General features: G+C 38.8%; 1 long non-coding RNA gene across 1 annotated transcript; it reads right to left on the reverse strand.

The window, feature by feature from the left end:
• Positions 1 to 525: 525 nt before the first annotated feature.
• LOC134432091 (uncharacterized) lies at positions 526 to 13358 on the reverse strand. The gene is made up of 3 exons (XR_010031219.1): positions 12939 to 13358; positions 3420 to 6604; positions 526 to 3019 (listed from the first exon to the last, which is right to left on the reverse strand). It is a non-coding gene; the product is annotated as an uncharacterized LOC134432091 (long non-coding RNA).
• Between the last annotated feature and the right edge of the window lie 4985 nt (positions 13359 to 18343).

Here is an 18343-nt window from a genome sequence, read left to right on the forward strand (position 1 = left end):
GGCTTCTTGGCACCACAAACACACCACAGTGTACTCCGCTACGGTCACGTCAGCCTGTTTCAATAGCCACGTATTGACCTACATGTTGCGTTCCAGTTTTGACATTTGAACAATAGTGAATTTGATGAACTCTTGCAAATATGACAAAGCTATTCAGATAGAGAATTTTCCATGTAAACCCACCTATCTCAAGTAAAAATATTAAAACCATTATGTCCACAGAAAGTTGTTTTGCCTCTGAGATTGATGCTAGGCAGGAGTGAAGGAAGAAGGTGCCACAAAAGTAGGGTGAATAATGACTGTTACAAAAGTATAAGAAATAATATTAACTGTATGAAAAATGTAATTAAAGGGGATGTTTAATAGAAGCAGTGTCATGGTGTTATCCGTCTGTAATATACATATGTAATATATATATTCTACTACATGTGTACATTTTAAACTTTCTTCCTGAACACAACACATGTAGAATATACTGTATATACAAATAAACTTAGAATGGATGCAAACACATATTATATAATGCACTTTATTATATACACACTGGGCTTCTCAAATGAATACTGGTAGTGATTCACCTCCTCAGAGTGTATTGCTTGAATGCAGGCTGATTGCAACTCAATCTATACCAGGAAGGAAAATTAAATAACCCACAAAAAGTGCATTGCAGTCAGCCAAAGAAGCCTGACTGAACATAATGAGAAAACCAAGGTACACCTGGCCAGCCTGTTCCCAAAAATCATAACCTTGCATCAGCAGATTTTTCATTTTAGTCTGCCCCATGTCTGAAAACTGTGTCTGGAAAAAAGAGCCAGACAGCGGCTGTTCTGGAGACTACATCTTTCAGCTTTGCACAGCTGAGAATTCTAATTCAGATGCTATCTACCAACTGTTTTAAATCTTTTGTAAGTCAAATTTTACCTGTATGCATTACTAACACTGATGGGAGCAAAAGTTTTATCCTGTAGGAACTCAGGGAGTGTCAATCTTTATAGGATGCTGGAGGGCTATAGGACCTGTTTGCTGTTCCTGGACGAGAACAGCATGCTGTAATTAATCACTGCCTTATCCTTGAACTGGATGCATAAACATGTGTAGAAACATAAGCTCCTTTTAGAGAGTAGGAACTCCATGACTCCAAAAGGATTCTAACATGTATCATTAAGAAAAATAAAAATACATGACAACCAAAGGTCAACAAAGAAGTGAATGTTAACTTTGCAGAACACCTGCACAGTGCTGGTTAGGCTATAGTTGGCCAAGATGACAGGTGCATGCTGTGGTGCAATCCACCAGAAGGGCTTGCAGTAGGAAGATCAATAACAATAAGATACTAGTACATGTTACACCATTTCCGAATCAGAACAATCAGCCAGGATTTTACCTGATTAAAAGTTTGTTTTGGGCTTTTAGAAACAAGTAAGTTAATGAGGCAAACAAAAATAAACCAATATAGCCTGTGGAAACTCTTTGCTGCTAATGAAGATGTAGATGCCTGTGTCATCTCCACATGCCATGTGCTGCACAACATCTGCAAGGGTAAGAAAAAATAAGATTTTCGGTGTAGGCTTGAGTACCTGCTGGTTTACACTTTGAACGTGAAAGAGACAGACTCTTTATCCCAGCAGCATGTGGTGACACAGATGTATAAATAGCTCTCTCTCATATAATTTTCCTATTTCTTCATTAGTGAATCATCACACTCTAGGAGATCATGGGCTGCCATGTTCCTTGAACTGGAGGGACAGGGATGCTGACAAAGAGCTCTCTCTCTGCTATGTTCAGTGTCCATGCAAAAGCTTCTACTAATTTTGCCAGATTGCAGACATTTTGTTGTGAGAATGCATTACAAAGATGGTACACCTGCGTGAAGGAATGAGAACTGACCTTCAAATCAAAACCCTTGAGTTATTTTGCTTGTTTCAGTCTCAGACCAACAAGGCTCAGGACATAACTTGTAAGGCAACTGAGTGTTACATTGAGAAAGAGAAATCTAAAAAACTTTGGAGGAAGCCATTGAAAGCTCACCTCTCCCTGTTCAAAAGCCAACCACCTACCTTTTTCTCCTGTCCCTTCTCATATTTCTTATGCCAGTGTCCACAAGGACTCCCATAAAAGCCACTAAATTGCATAACCTTCCTAACAGTGAAGCAGTTTTTCTTCCCTTTCTCTGCCAGTCTCTGAGATATGAAGAAAAATGAAAGACTAGAGAAGAGAGCTTTATGATTAATTAGAACAAATCCATGGTCCATTCTGCCGTGATATGTACAACATTATTCAAGGAATGCAAAACTACAGTAAAATCATACCAAGAAGTTACTTTCTAAAATTGATTTTTGATCATATTACATGCACCTAACAATACATCGTGGAAACCTAATCCTTTAATGGATTTTCATTTATTTATTTTTATAAAAGCATTCTGCAGATGGGATTGGGAAGAAAAGCAGGAAAATAAAAGTAAATAAATAGATAATCAAGGGAAAGAGGTACTCAACACAATTTCTGGGAATATGGTACAGTTATGCCTGGTAGGACTCCCCATCTGATTTTAGACAAATCAGGTTGTTTTTTTCCCATTCTCCCCATGACAATTATGTCACCTGTGCTTGGTAAACAGGCAGAGATTAAGAAGTTACTTTGAAACTGAAGATATAGCTACTAATACTCAAGGAAAGGCAAACCATGGAAAAATAGTTGTGAGACAGACATGCTGTTCAAGACACTCAGAAAAGGAGCCATAGGCAAGATATTTTTCAAATGGATTAAAATAAGCACTGCCTCTTTCTAAATTATTGTTCCAATAAATTTAGAAGCTACTAGTTTATCAAATGTAAGAACAGGCTAATTTAGTTTAATTTTTGGAAAAAATGCTAAGAATAATAGACTGGGAATTTCAACAAATTTTTAATTGTGTAACATATAGTTTGTACTGTCTTGTCATAGCTGAGTTCCACACACAAACAGGTTGGTATTGAAACTGAGCATCTTCATTGGCAACATGCCTCTCAGACAATTTCTGAAAAAGAAGTTGCATAAGCTAATTACTAATCAATCAAATAGAAATCTTTGTTATTTTTCATAGCTAATGACACTTCTGTGGTGTCCCATATGTGTAAGACTACCGCAGATCAGGCATTTTAAATTAGGCTTTTGAAATTAAGCAGAAAGAATAAACAACAAAGTAAAACCAACAAACAAGCCCCAACCAAAATGAAACAAACAAGAAAAAAATTCTCCACTCATATATTTGTTTTTCTAGAAGTGTTGTAAAAGGCATAATGGATATAATTTCTTATGATGCAAAAATGTGGACACCCAGTGGCTTTCCTTCATGAAAGTATGCACTGTGCAAGCCTGCAGTTACATCCATAACTTATTAAGAGTCACAAACACTCAAAAAGGTCACAAAAACTCACCATCTTCCAGTGCATGTTCAGATGGCAGATGTGCTGCAAAGTAGGAATGGCAGTCATGAAGAAAATGCTGGAGGAGTCTAGATCTGTTTTAATCTGAAGAGTCAGAGAGCACTTTACCTCAGTGGGAAAGACATTCATGTTTCTCTTTAGACTGAGGAAGACACTGATCAGAACAGTTAGATAAACTGCCTGGTAAGATCTTATAAGGACTTACCTGAAGCATCTTAGAGAGATTTTTTTTGCTAGGACAAGTTACAGTCTTCAGTCCCTTCAAGTAATGAGCTGAAGCAAATACAGAAAATGAGTACAACAAAACTCTGGATGGAGGAGATGACAAAGATTTCACCTCACACTGTTATTACCCAAAGAAAAGCTCTTTCATGCTCTGTTCTGCTCATGGTCCTCTCCTTCCTCTTGGGCAACAAGGTCATGCCATGGAAATAGGCATCAAAAATGTCCTTTCTCGTATCTTCTCTCTTTAGTGCCTTTTGAACATTCTCCAAAGGGTAGCAGAGAGTTTTAAGACCTCAACAAAACAAAGGGAAAATAAAACCACATGCTCAAATAGCTAAGATGCACTCAACATTCACTTACATAAAACTACCTCTAGCCTTCTCCAAACAAAATATTCTAATCCTGTCTACACACTCCTGACTAGCTAATGCAGCCATGCATACACCTCACTATCTTTTCCTCCATGGGGTAGAAGGCAGTGTTACAGGAACTTTTATTCCTGCATTTCTTGTTGCATCCCTCTTTTCTTTAACCTTTCCAATCAAATCTGATATTTTCACAGGAAAAAACTTATCCACCACAATGCAGCCAACACATCAATATGCCTTCCTATTGTGATTAATGTCCTCCTTCTAAAGGATATGCATTTACCTATGCACGTCATAAGAGTTCACATAAACATATCTGAACTCCTTTTACACTTCCCAGCTCAAGTGTCTGTAACCACAGCAACAATAAACCCAGAGCAAAGAACTAAAGCTTTCCTCAAGGACTGAGTAAACTCCCTTCAGTCTGACTAGCCTGACAAAGCTGAGCTGTACTCAATAACCACTATGGCAGGAGGAGAGGTGACAGGAGAGGAGCTGGCCCCATGAGGTTATCAAAAGTTGTCCAAGCTGTTATTTGTCTGTGCATCAATTCACTTTGGGGATTTTACTGGCCTAATTTTATTATTGGCTCAAGCAAAAAACTCTGCATATCCCTTTGCAGGCCAACACAGATTCATTTACATTGCCATTATTATCCTTGATCTTCCAGACAGCCACAATAATATCTTTTAAGCAGACACTACTGGAAGGCAGAGATATGACATGCTTGCAGAGATGGCCTAAGTAGCCTGTTTTTTTACCAAGTGCTTGAAGTTCCTTTATTCCATTCCACTTACCATAAATGCCACTTGGAACATTTTAGAACAATGAATTTTACAATTATAAAGATGCTACTTAATCAGTTTAAATGAGGGAAGCAGAGTTATCAAACAGTGAGGCTCTAGGCTTAAATATATCAATAGATACCTACCTAGAAAAAGACATTCTGCCTTGGAGAATCTGGAGCCTAAATCCAGTATTGGAAAAAGGAAACCCACCAAACAACCTAGTGAAACATACAGTCTCAGAAACCAAATGGTTTCTCCCAAAAAAAAGACCACTATCTCTCTATTCTAGCTGAGCAATTCTACTTGTCAGCAAGAGACTTAAAATGCATCAGGGCATATTTTTGTTACAGGATATATCTCAGGCCTGTATTGATGCTGAGAACCTTTTCCTAGGCAGACTTCTGGCATTTTTCACAGCTGCATCTGGGAACATGTTAAGTATCTGCACAAGGCACATTATGTCTTACATTGTGCTTCATAGTAGTGCTGTATTTATTTTTCGCCTCCTACTCCTTCTTTACTATGGTTAAATAGATATAAAGTAAAATGTGAAAGTGGGAATGTGGCTTCATATCAAATGGCAGTGAATTATTTCACTTCTAGGTGAGGGTGGGAGCTGAGAAAAAAAATCATAGAGTGGTTTGGGTTTGAAGAGACCATAAAGATCATCTAGCTCCAAGCCCCCTGTCATGTGCAGGACACCTCCCACTAGACCAGGTTTCTCAGAGCTCCATCCAACATGACCATGACACTATCAGGAATGGGGCATCCAGAACTTCCCTGGGCAACCTGTTCCAGTACCTCAGCAGCCTCACAGCAAAGAATTTCTTCTGGTGAAGTCCTTTTAAGAGTGATTGTTTTCATACCTCCACCCACTTTGACATGCCTTTACACCCATTCTAGAGTAGCCACAGGCAAAGCAATGGGCTATAAGAACATTCAAACAGAGATTGGATGAGCATAATGCAACTGTTTGCAATTGAATCTTATTTAAAATCTCTGTATTTCCAAAAAAACTGCACTTCCTTCATTGTTACCTCTGCATCAGTTCGTGGGCTGTTATGGAATAGTCTGATGTTTTTCATATGGAGACATTTTGGGGGGCTAAATCTACAGGGCAGTTTGCAAGTCCTGCATTCATAGAACAGTTCTGCACCTGAGGTGCTGTCTTCTCTGTGCATGTGACACCCACAAACTCAAAACTAATGACTTCTAGACAGAGCATAGGAAAAATTCAGTGCTTCTAGAAGTTAAAAATTTCTCTTAAACTAAAGCAGAAAACTAATAAATGACACTACTTGTAATTTCTGTGATTCTGTCATGGCTTCTCAAATATTTCTAAAGAATATTTTGAAGCCTCCTCTTTAATCGTTTCCCTTCCTGACAACTATTGTTTAATAGAGAGAGTTACTGCAATTGAGGTATTATATTTGTTATATTTGTTGTGCTCACCTTTTCTATTTAGAGATGCAGTAAGAGAACAAAATGGAAATTCTAAACTTAGGTCAAGATTTTCAGAGACATTTCATATTCTTGAAAGCAGCTGAAATGCTTCTTGGTAGATATAATTTAGTTGTAACCAAAACAAAAGGACTACTACTTACTGTTACTTTCTAGTCACTCTTTTCATTCTTAAGGCAGCTTGTCTCTCTGTCAGATACTGAAGATGAGGAGAAGAAGTTACATCCAAGCACTTCCGGCTTTTTGTTCTGGTGGCAATACTTTGATATATGAAGCCATACAGGAATTAATGGCCTTTGTCAGGACATGCTCCCTAATCCTCTGGTCTAAGATTCTGCAAATTGCAGAGAATACTGAAGAAAGTTACCCTACATACATATAGAAGTTAATGTTACAACAACCACAACAATGACAACAACAAAAATTAAAAATACATAAATGAGAAGAAATCAACATTTCCTTTCTCCCACTCTCTTTTTGATTATCCGTTGGGTTACTTCTTGTTCTTGGATATCTGGTCTATGTCTCTGCTAGGGGATTCAGAAGCTCCAGATCACAAATTAGAATATAACAAAAGTAATTACTTCTATTTTTAAGGCAAAAATAGAATAGCAACTTAAAATTTTACTGAAATTCCTAAAAAAACCCAGAAATTTAGCAGTCTAGTTGAATTCAATCTAAATTGTGAAATGGTTTCTTCCACGATTTTATTATGAGATATAAATAAATATTTTAATATCACTAAAAGAGGACTATGCAAAATGCCAAGTGGAAACTTCTCAATTGGAAACTGCTTTTCACCAACTTGTATATGGGAAAGGTCAAAATATCTGTTAATCCCATAAATTCAGAAAAAGTTGTAAAGTTTTGAAAATTTGAAGCACATTTGGCCCCCAAATTCAACATGTGTGGATACCTTTTGGAGAACGCCTATCAATGCCAGGGCATTGACTTTTCTTTTCTGAAGTAATGCCATGTGATTTAAAATACTAATTCTAAAGCTTTGCTTTTCCAGCTGTACAGTAGGGTTTGTGAGTCCAGGTTCTGATGGCAGGAGTGGCTTCTGTGAGAAGCTGCAAGAAGCTTCCCACATGTCAGACAGATTCAATCTCAGCTGGCTCCAAGATGGATCCACGGCTGGCCAGGGCTAAACCAAGAAGGAACTGGAAGTTGTTGCACAGATTTTAATGCACTCAGAGAAGAGCAGAGTGACAATGTGTGAGAGGAGCAGCCCTGCAGACACCAAGGCTGGTGAAGGAGGGGCAGGAGGTGCTCCAGGCACCAGAGCTGAGGTTCCCCTGCAGCCGTGGTGGGACCGTGGTGAGGCAGCTGTGGCCCTGCAGCCATGGAGGCCCCAGGGGATGCAGAGATCCATGTGCAGCCCCTGGAGGGGACCCAGGCCAGAGCAGGTGGATGTCTGAGACAAGGCTGTGACCCTGTGGGAGGCCTGGGCTGCAGCAGGGTCCTGACAGGGACCTCCAGACCCATGGAGAGAGGAGCCCATGCAGGAACAGGTCCTGGTAGGACTCGTGATCTTGTGGGGGACTCACACTGCAGCAGGCTTTTCTTGAAGGACTGCACCCTATGGAAAGGGATCCACACTGAAGCAGTTTGTGAAGAACTGTAGCCTGTGGAAAGAATTTATGATGGAGAACTGTCTCCCATAGAGGACACCCCATGGTGGAGCAGGGGAAAGCCTCTTTTACCAGAGCAATGACAGGAACAATGTGTGATGAACTGACTATCACCCCCACTCCCTGCATTATTATGGGGAATGAGACAGAGTGGGAAGAAGGAAGGAGTAGGGGAAGGTGTTTTTAATTTTCTCATTATACAGCTCTGATGTTTTTAGTAATACATTCAATTTACATCCCCAAGTCGCTCTGTTTTGAGTCCTGTAAGTGATCCCTTCCCCATCCCTATCTCAACCGATGAGCCTTTTATTTTCTCTCCCTTGTTCAGTTGTGGGGAGTAGTGACAGAGCAGTTTTGGTGGGCGCCTGACATCCAGCAGGGTCAACCAAATACCAACTACTAAAAAACCCTTTTTGTGTCCTCTACTTAGGACTGATTTGCTGTATTCATCCCTCTCCCCTGTGCACAGGCACTCATGCAACTCTGTTCCACTCTGAAAGAGCACAAACCACTCTCGGAAAACTCAGTCGAAAACTTAATTGCAATCAAAATCACCAACAGATTGTGCCACTGAAAGGTCCTAAACCCCTTAACGCTTAGGGCCATTTGCGGCTCCCTACATTACGTGGCGTGACATTAGCCTGCTTTCATGTCAATCTGGTAAGTGTGAACCAGCTATTGAAGCATTACAATAGCGCAGTTTCTCAGTGTGGCAGGATGGAGTCAGATGTCAGGGAAGTGCGTGCTTTTTCACAGATGCTTTACTGGTTAATCTTTAACAATTAAAAGGTTTTTAGATTAAAGTTTCTAAGAAAACACCTTAGAAACAGGCTACAAAGAAAGGTGGGGAGGAGAACAGTCTAAGTAATATAAAAACGGAAATAGATAAAGCAGAAAAAAAGGAAAGAAGCAACCAGAGAAGATGTAGCGGAAGAATCTCCCTACAAATTCCTTTCATTATGCTGCATTTTATTTTTAAGAATCTAACAAGGTATAAGAGGGTTTTCATTCATGGAGAGCAAAGAAGCAATCCAATTTTGCAGCAGAGGTCACTTTCTCGCCACCTGAGGAGAGGTGATGCAAAGTAAATTCTAATAATTTTGAACTCTATCACCCAGTTGCCAAGGACATCCCTGTACCCAACTGTACTGCCTTTAACAACCATCGGAGGTTCAAAAACTGTAAACACTGTGGTTCAAAAACTGCAGGCAGGCAGAGATGGCAGAGTAGTAAACATGGCTGGCTGCTCCTGATCTTGTCATCTCTGGTAATACCTTTGTCTTCTTGAATAGGCAACAGGTCTGTCTGGAATAACATTTGGTGGATTTGGAGTAATATAGAGTAAATACTTACTGGCAGATTTCTGCAGACTCTAATCAAGGAAATCTTCTCTGGTTTGTGTAGCATGAGCTCATATTTTATGAGATTTGGGAGAATTCTTACTTTCCTCAAGACATTTTTGACAATAGCTTTTAACAAAGCTAGGTGTCTCTGTCAAGGCACTGTAAAGCAATGCTACTTAGATAGCTCCCTTATTTCTTGGCTAATTATCCCATAACAATTTATAATAATATATAATACAATTTATAATATTTACAATTGTGGATGCAATAAAATGCTTTTCTGCTTTTCTGGTAGTGTTAGATTAAGGTTTTCATCCTTTATGAAATCATTCATATGTTTAATGTACCTCTGCTAATAGTATTCAGTGGTATGACAACTGAAGGGGTTAAAGCTTTAGGATACCAGAAAGGAAGATGAGTGGGTGATATGATCATGCAAAAGAAGCAAGGTCCAATGTTTGCCAGCTATGGTCAGTTGTCCATTTTCTAGGTTAACACTAGCCTGGGACACTACAATAATGGGATGCTGCTGAAAGCACAATGCAGAATCATCTTATAAAATAAAATCTCAATTCTGCATGGAGCAGGTCTTGCAGCTCAGTACCATCAAATCTTTTGTCTTGGACATAGTGACAAGAGACAAGGCAATGAGAACATTTTAAGAGAAATTAATTCAGTTTGGACTAGTGAAACTAGACTTAAATTTGACAAATTGGATTTGTATTTAACAAATCCTGATGTGAAAAGCAGTAATATTAAATTGGGTAAAAAAGAAAGACCATCTACAAATGAGCATAAATTACAAAGCTGACAGTTGGTTTACATTGCAAAAATTATTATAAAAATGAGAAATATTTTAATATAGCAGTTGGTAGTAGTGATGATGATTTAGAAAGATTTCTGTAATAGCTCATCTGTACTTTTATTTAACTATGTCTCTTCAGACAAACTAGACCTTGATTTATATAATCACTTTTGTATACGACTGCAAGACTTTAAGAAGCTGCAGGTGACTGAGGAGAATAATGAACACAGATCAATTATAAAATGAAAAAAAAATTAAAATGCCAAGTTTTCAAGACAACATTTTTGACTGACTTTAATGAATAAATGCTCCAAGTGTAAAAACCAATGAGCTGCTAGTTCATAGAAAAATATTGTACCAGGTCCAAGTGAGTTGACAAGCAGCCAGTGTGATTCTAGAAACTGCATGTGTTACTACAGAGTTATAAAAAAGCTAATGAAATTTCCTTCCCATTTTCCTTACTCTGTGGTACATTTCTGCTCTAACAAAGTCAAACGTCTTTCAGATCAAAGTTCTCATGTTCTTCTGCTCAAAACACTATTTGAATTCGCAAACGTCTGTATGCACCTGAGCAGGTAACCAAACCGAAATTGAGAAGAAAGGGGAGGACACGCCTAAGGACTGCCCAGAGAGGCAGGGTGATACTTCAAAAGCAAACAGAACTACCAATTTGAAGACAAGCTTGATGAATTACAATGGCTGTATAAAGGACTGAGGACTTTGGTGTACAGACAGGTGAGGATTATGTCCTGGCTTGGAGAGCTGTGTGGGCATGGCTGTGTGCAGCAGAGAAAGGAGAGGCAAATTAATAGAAAAGATTCTTAACAGCCTGCTGGGGAGAGAGGAGACAGGAGCTAGGGACCATGAAGGACTTGTATTAAATTTACCCTGGATAAAGCAATGGAGATGAGGGAAGATGGAGCAATGTGAAAAGCATTGCTTTGACAGCTCCCATGACCTGGTCCACATGAAGCAGGACTTTCACCTTCAGGTCTGAAAGATCAGGGCAACACAGAAGTGAGCATTAGCCCTGGTGATGCACCACTGTAGCATGGAGGATTGTTGAATTTGCAAGCCCTGTGTATCTTGTGGCACAAGTAGGGTTCTACCTTTTCATCTGTAAACTAGAGTGGCTCCTTTGTTCCTTGTACGTGCTCATTTTGTCTGGGGTAGAGTTAATTTTCCCCACAGTATCTGTCATGGAGCTATGTTTTGGATTTGCTCTGCAAACAGTGTTGGTAACACAGGGATGTTTTAGCTGTTGCTGAGCAGTGCTCACACTGTGTCAGGACCTTTTCTGCTCCTCATTGTATTCCACCAGCGAGGAGGCTGGGGGCACAAAAGTAGCTGGGAGGGGACACAACTAGGACAGCTGCCCACAGCTGACCAAAGGGATATTCCACACCATATGGCATCATGCTCCGCATATAAACCTGAGGGAAAGTGAAGAGCGGGGAGGGGCACTGGTCAGGTGTTAGCAACTGTTTTTATTAGCTTCAATCATCTTTCTTGAATTTTATTTCTATCTCTTTGTGGTTTGGTTTTTTGTTCGGCTGTTCTTTTGTTGTGGGGTGTTTTTTGGGGTATGTTGTTTTTTCTTTTTCCTTTTAAATACAATTTATAACTACAATTGTAATTATATTTTATTTCAAATATTAGACAATTCTAATCTCAACCCATGAGTTTTCTTACTTTTACCCTTCCATTATCGGCCTCCTTCCATCCTTCTGGGATTGGGGGTAGTGAGCAACCAGTGGTGTGGTGCTTAGTTGCCCTCTGAGATTAAGCCATGACACTCTTATTTTTCTTCTTGTGCCTGTCACACTTAGTGCTTGAGCTACTACCTTTTGACTTGCGTAATTTTTCCTCTTTCTGGCAGGGAAAAAACTTTGCTAGCACAGTTTTCAAGGCCACCAGAATATATAATTAACCTTCTTACTGATACGAGATGTACCAGTAAGATCTTTTACATGTTTAGGCCACACAAAGCAAGCCTCCTTAATAGTGAAACCTACATTCCAACACAGGGGAATTCTGCTAAGCTATATTCTTATACTACAAGATTCAGTAATTATCACAGGTATCTACATTTAATACGGCAGCTCATTGCTGAGTGTTATTTAAATTACTTTGATACACTTCATTAGTCAACCTAAACTTCAATAGTTAACCAGAGTGGCAGAACAGGATGAAGCAGGTATTTCAAACATTCATTTAGGCCCTCAGGTATATTAGCTGTCTGCAAAACAATTAAGTGTTCTGGAAACTTACTTTATAAATAATGATGAATAGTATTCAGATGTCAAAGTTCCATGTAACTCTAAACTAGACTACTTCTTTTCTTGGGAAACAATTTGTGCACTAACCTGAGAACATGCAATACATTCCAAACACATGCCAAATGTGACCATTTCCCACAGATGTGTAGGAGAACCACTCAATCTAAGGCTCCTGTCAGTAGTGACAGTTCAAAACCACTGAACAGCATTAGACTGTTTGAATACTTAGCTTAACTTCAACTCTCAAGAGGCCATATGCGTAATTCAGGTACAAAAATATATTCTCTGGGCCATATATTCCACCTGGAAGAACTACTGATAGGGAAAATCTATTATTTTATAAAGTCCCCAAACACTTTTTCTTTAATCTTTGCTAGCATGAGAATAATCCTCAGCTGATTTCCTGTGGTGTTACAGAACTGTGTGGGAGGTGATAGCAACAGTAATTAACTGTTGAGCAACACAAGACACTCCCTTCTAACTGCCACAAAACATGAGAACTTGATATTCTTAACATACACCTACTCTCTGGTATATCTTTTATCACAGCAAACACGGGCTCCCCAAACAGCCACACTCATTGTGTCCTTTGACACAGTGTACCTACAGAAAATAGGAAAGAAGCCTATCAACAAAGCTCCATCCGTCCAGGTGAACCAATGCAGTGCCCCCAGGCAGGCGGATCGGCGCATGGTGGGGCTGCTCACATCCGCTGAACTCCACAGCTCTGTGTCATGCTGCTGCCTGCAGAACAGACGTGCCCTAAGCCCAACAAAAAGATTAGCTTTTTTTCTCTTGTCGCTCTGTTTTCTTCACAGGAGTTTCCCCCTTTCTTAAAATGGCAATGACATGTTAAAGATCCATCATACAGACCAAGATATATTTATGCAGATGAAATTAAAATACTGCAGGCAGGCATTAATAACTATATTTCTTTCAGAGGCCATCCTGGACTATTAACACAGAAGATTAAGAATCAGCTTTAAATTCTATATACAAATGGAACTGGCTGTCTACCCAATTTGAGTTTAATTCTTGTCACTGATATCCAGCAAAATAATATTTCTTCATTTATAATGATATGTATTTTGAGATAACTTTTCTAAAAATAGGATTCAAAATTTTCATAGAAAGTTTTAATAATTATGCTGGGACCTAAGACCTTTAGTTAATGTAAAGTAGTCTATTGAATAAATGTCTTGCAGTTAGAAACAATAGAAAGGGACAATACTCAGTATTTTCCAAATGTGAAGAGAACAGGAAAAAAATCTTTTAATAATCCCCTCTTCTCTGCCTCCCACATTGACCCATTTTGTATTGAACAAAGGCATATACATATCATTTTTGTTGCTGAATACATTACCCAGTTCTTGTTTAAACATGTTACTTCAGATTACATATGGCTGTAAAAATAACTGGTTGGACCAATTTAAACTGCTGATTATAATCTCAATTTTGGCATGAGGAAATTTATTACAAAACTTGTTTAGGACTGCAGATGTATCTCTGCCTCACAGCTGTAAGAAAAGGGTGGATTTGCAATGTTCCCAGTGTACAGATCTTAGTGAGTGTCTGAAAGACTCCTTAGCACAAAGCTAAAACATGTCACTAAAAATACATTGTTTTTTTTTTTAACTTAGTTGGAAGGCAAATGGTGATAAAAAGAAAATTAGGAACAATGCTGCATGCCTATGCAATTAAAATATTCTTCCATGTGTAAATAAAATGCTTCCTTAATAGCCCCAAATATTTTTTTTTCAGTCTTTTGGGCTCAGTGGAATTTGGCAGGACTGGGCGTGGTTAAGGGTTGCCGGCATGTTGGATGACATTGGCTGTCATCTGGGCAGAGCCTGTGGGCTGGTGGGTAAGGCTGACTACACACACAGACATGATTAGAAGGGATGAAGATGTGGGGGTAGTTATGCACCTGCCTGAATTCCTGGCCACTCAGTCATCCCTTTTTATCCTCCGTTCCCATTATTTTTACAAAATAGACTAAAAGAAACCAAAAATGGTGGAGGATGGAAGAAGACATGTCCATTTCATAACTCAGCCTTAACCACACAAAAAGACTTTATTGATATGTTTTACATACTTTTGTTTAGTTGGGTATTATAACCACTAACTGCTGACCACTGAAACTAATATACTGCTTTCAAGAACATAAAACCTCAGCACACATCTTGGTGGATAAGTGTGAGAATAGCTGCATAACCATAGCACTTAGCAGCCAATGCTCAAGTTCTTTCTTTAAGGACTACTTTAACCATGCTAAAAAAACTTCTATTCGCACAGATGTTGTTGTTTAACTGATATGCCCATAATGTGACTAGGTATTGCAAACCTACTGTGTACTAAGCCAAGCAGTAAGTTTACCCATTCACTATGGCAGATGCCAGGCCCATAAAGAGCCCACAACTCTCAACTATGTGAAACAGACCCTTGCCTCCGTGTAAAAATGAGGTAGGACCAAAACCAAGAACTATCCTCCAGTGGTGCCAAAGCAGTGGTATTTCAAGTACTTTTATATCTTCTGTGCATAGATATATGTGCATACATTCAAGGTAGGATAAGAACTACTAAGATTTTTTTAATACAGGTATTTAAAAAAAGGGAAGAAAAACATAACAATCAATCTTATTGATGTTGGCAAGTCTGAGGTTTTTTTTCAGGTTTACTATGATGGGGTTCCTAAATTTTGGATCCCAAGCTGACGAAGGAAATAATTCTTAATTAAAAAAAAAACCCCAGGTGTCTTGTGAGAAGTCTGGCCTGACAAGAAACCCAATCAATGCAAAAAAGGTGGCAAACAAATCTCTAAGTTTCAAGATTTTCAGTCTTTGTGCAAGAGCTAGTACACCTGGCACAGAAAAAAGGGCAAAGGGAGGTAAGAATATGGTGTTAACTTGTTATTCCCTCTACTGGAGAGATAGTTATATAGAAATTCTCATGTGCTAATGCTTTCTTCCAGATCTGTGTATAGAAGAAAAAAAGAACAAGGTTTTTCTTGGCGGTCTTAATAGCAGGTACTTGAGCATCATAACCTAGCCATAAATAATCAGAGTTCTATCTTACTGCCTCCACAGAACTCAGCTTCCACTTGTCTCAGGCTCTTTGTATTTCTTCAGTTGGACTAGCTCAATCTGATTCCAGCTTCATTGTTTCCTTAGGCTAGAAGGAAAAGAAAACTCTTTGATCTCTTGTAAGAACAAATAAATTCTTCTCCATCTTTTGATACTTACTGTATCAAGTTTGAATAAAAATCTCTGCCTTGGCAGACAAAGAAAGTCTTCTAAGCAATATTCAATTCCCAGAACAGCCTGAAGAGATTAAATTCTCTAGAATCTAAGATTAGATTCTCTATGTTCTCTGATACAGTATGACTAAATCCCAGTACCACTAGTGAGATAAGAATGCAGTTCATTGCAGCCTAAGCTCTCTCCTTAAACTCTAAACTTTTACTGTTCTTAACAGTAGGAATCTAGCTATGAGCTAGTTGACTCTCAAGTGAATAATTTTATTTCAGTATGAACAGAGCACCCATTTTGACACCTGACTGGATTTTTAGATGTCTGATTTTTACCTGACCGATGGGTAAGAATGGAAAGTATGATTAAGTCTATATCACTCTACTCGTTCCACTTTGGGTTCTGAAAGAGTTTTGATACTATTAAAATACATGCCATAAGCATATAAGCAGAAAGTAATAAACAAAGGGGAAAACTCAGATTTATTTTTAACATTTAACTTACACACAAGAAAGATATTGCAGTTGCAACTGATATTGCTGGCTTAGTACCTAGTTCTTGGCAGTGAAAAATCATATACAGTATACCTTTACTGCTCTTTAAAATTTTTCATTTTGAAGACACCAACACTCAGTAATTAAGTACAGCTGCCATAGGAATGCAGAAGATATAAAATACATTTTTTTTTCTAAAAAAAAAGCTTAAATAAAAACTTAACACAACTACAGAAAGAAGTAGTGAAGGAAATAATAGCAAAAATATCATTCTTCAAAGTAGAATTTTCACAGAAATTGGTGTTTGAGATGCTGGCTAGTACCAAGAGGTTTTAAAACTTGGAAACTAAACACTGCATGGCAGCAACTGCCATTATGTAGAAGGCTTGCAGGTGCTGGGTTGTAGAATATGTCTGGATTCTTGCCCACAGGAGAGTCAAGTGTTTCTCATTTCCCTTATCAGAAACACCTCTCCTCCAGCAGAGGACAACAGTCAAGAAGGAGAATAATACCAGCAACAACTGATATCAGAAAAGGATTTGGAAGGACTCCTATGAAGAAGATAATAGTTGCCAGTAGGAGCAAGAAGGCCCCAAGGCAACTAATTTCTATTTTCAACTGTTTAAGACACTAAACCCAAAGGCATCTGGCTAAGAAGATACTTGGACAAATAATTCACAGCCCACCTCTTCTTGAGCTGAGTCCTTCATGGTGCAACTTAGGCAAAAATGGATGTCTAAAAGTTTATTCCGCAACAGTGCATCAAATCCCTCTCCCAATGTGATCTGAGAAATACTCCTCAGGAACAGCACCCAGACTGAGCCTCTCTTTACTTACCAGTAAAAACACTGTCTGTTCCAGGAATTTGTGATATCCAACAAGCTCCCATGTTTTAAGGATCAGCCTTGGACAGTTTTTTGCCTGAATAAGAACCCAAGTCCGATAATATATTTTCTTCTCTGATTTTCAAAGAAAGTTTCCAAACCAAAGTGTGGCCAGGATGGAACATTGTTATGATCAAAGCCCTCTCTTGCAGCCCTACAAACAGTGTTCCAAAGTGAGACCTTTTGAGCTCTCCTGGAGCAGCAGCTGTGTCCAGCAAAGCCCCTGTGAGTGGGGCCTCTCAGAGCCAGGGAACTCCCACGTTTGCTGTACTTGGAAGATCCCCCGACTCCTTGAGGCTCCACCCTTCACAAAGGCATCTGAAGAGGGTATTTCACTACTCTGAGGGGAATTTTTCACCTTGTACAGGCTCTTTGTGCCTGTGTGCATGCAAGCGTGCATGTTCTGTACTAAGTGAAATGCTGCTCCTCTAGATTTTCTAAGTACTTTAGATTTATAAGTTAGGTCTGTAAGTAAGTTACTGTTGTGGTATAGTAAATCCTATATGAATCCTCTGCTAATACATTTAATTTCCGTTATAAGTTATGTGGCATAGTTTTTGGTTTATTTTGGACAGAACTGATTGAGTCCAGGTTTTCATTTGCTTTTCCTCAGTGTGCCCTTAAGACTGAACCTTGCCAACAAACCTTGTCCTGCTGTTGCTTTTATACTGGACCTGTTTTTACCAATACTTTTGCTGGTGATGCTTTAAGCAATCTGAAAACCTTCTTTAGTCTCTGTAGTGACAGAGACTACATTATGTCTGAAGTACAAACTAGTGATTGAGATGAGACAATAACCCCACAAAACTCCTCCTTTTCAAAACAGAGCAGGCATTAGGACCACAAAAAGTTTTAGACGAAAACAGTTTGGAAGGATTACATTCAATATCTTTAACTTGAAATGTGATCTATTCACTACCTTGTACTGTAACTCAACTCTGTTTCTGTCCAGGAGTCCTTCATGTTTGCTAAAGATGTGTGATTCATACATAGAAGGCTGATCTTAAAAACTGCTAACAGGAGCAACAAAAACTCTAAACCAGTTTCTATTCTTAGCTTTCCGGGGCAGAGTCAGATATTAGATGATAGAGTCACCATATAAATACTTGAATAGAGGATCCCTGCTATACCTCCTTCTGAAGAGAATACTGCATTTATGGATAAATATGCAAAACTGAAAATGCAAGAAGAACAGGCACAAACATCTGTTGACTCCCACAGCACATGAGCACTTGAAAATGGATACAATCTGCTCCTTCAAGACATTGATAAAAGTAAGTTGGAAGTATTTCTGAGCTACACCTATTTAATGGAAAATTCTCTTTATCATGTGTCTTGGAAATGAAAGGGTTATCTCCTCATGTACTAAAGATAACAGAAGCAATG

Source organism: Melospiza melodia, chromosome Z (genome assembly GCF_035770615.1).
Source record: "Melospiza melodia melodia isolate bMelMel2 chromosome Z, bMelMel2.pri, whole genome shotgun sequence".
NCBI lineage: Eukaryota > Metazoa > Chordata > Aves > Passeriformes > Passerellidae > Melospiza > Melospiza melodia.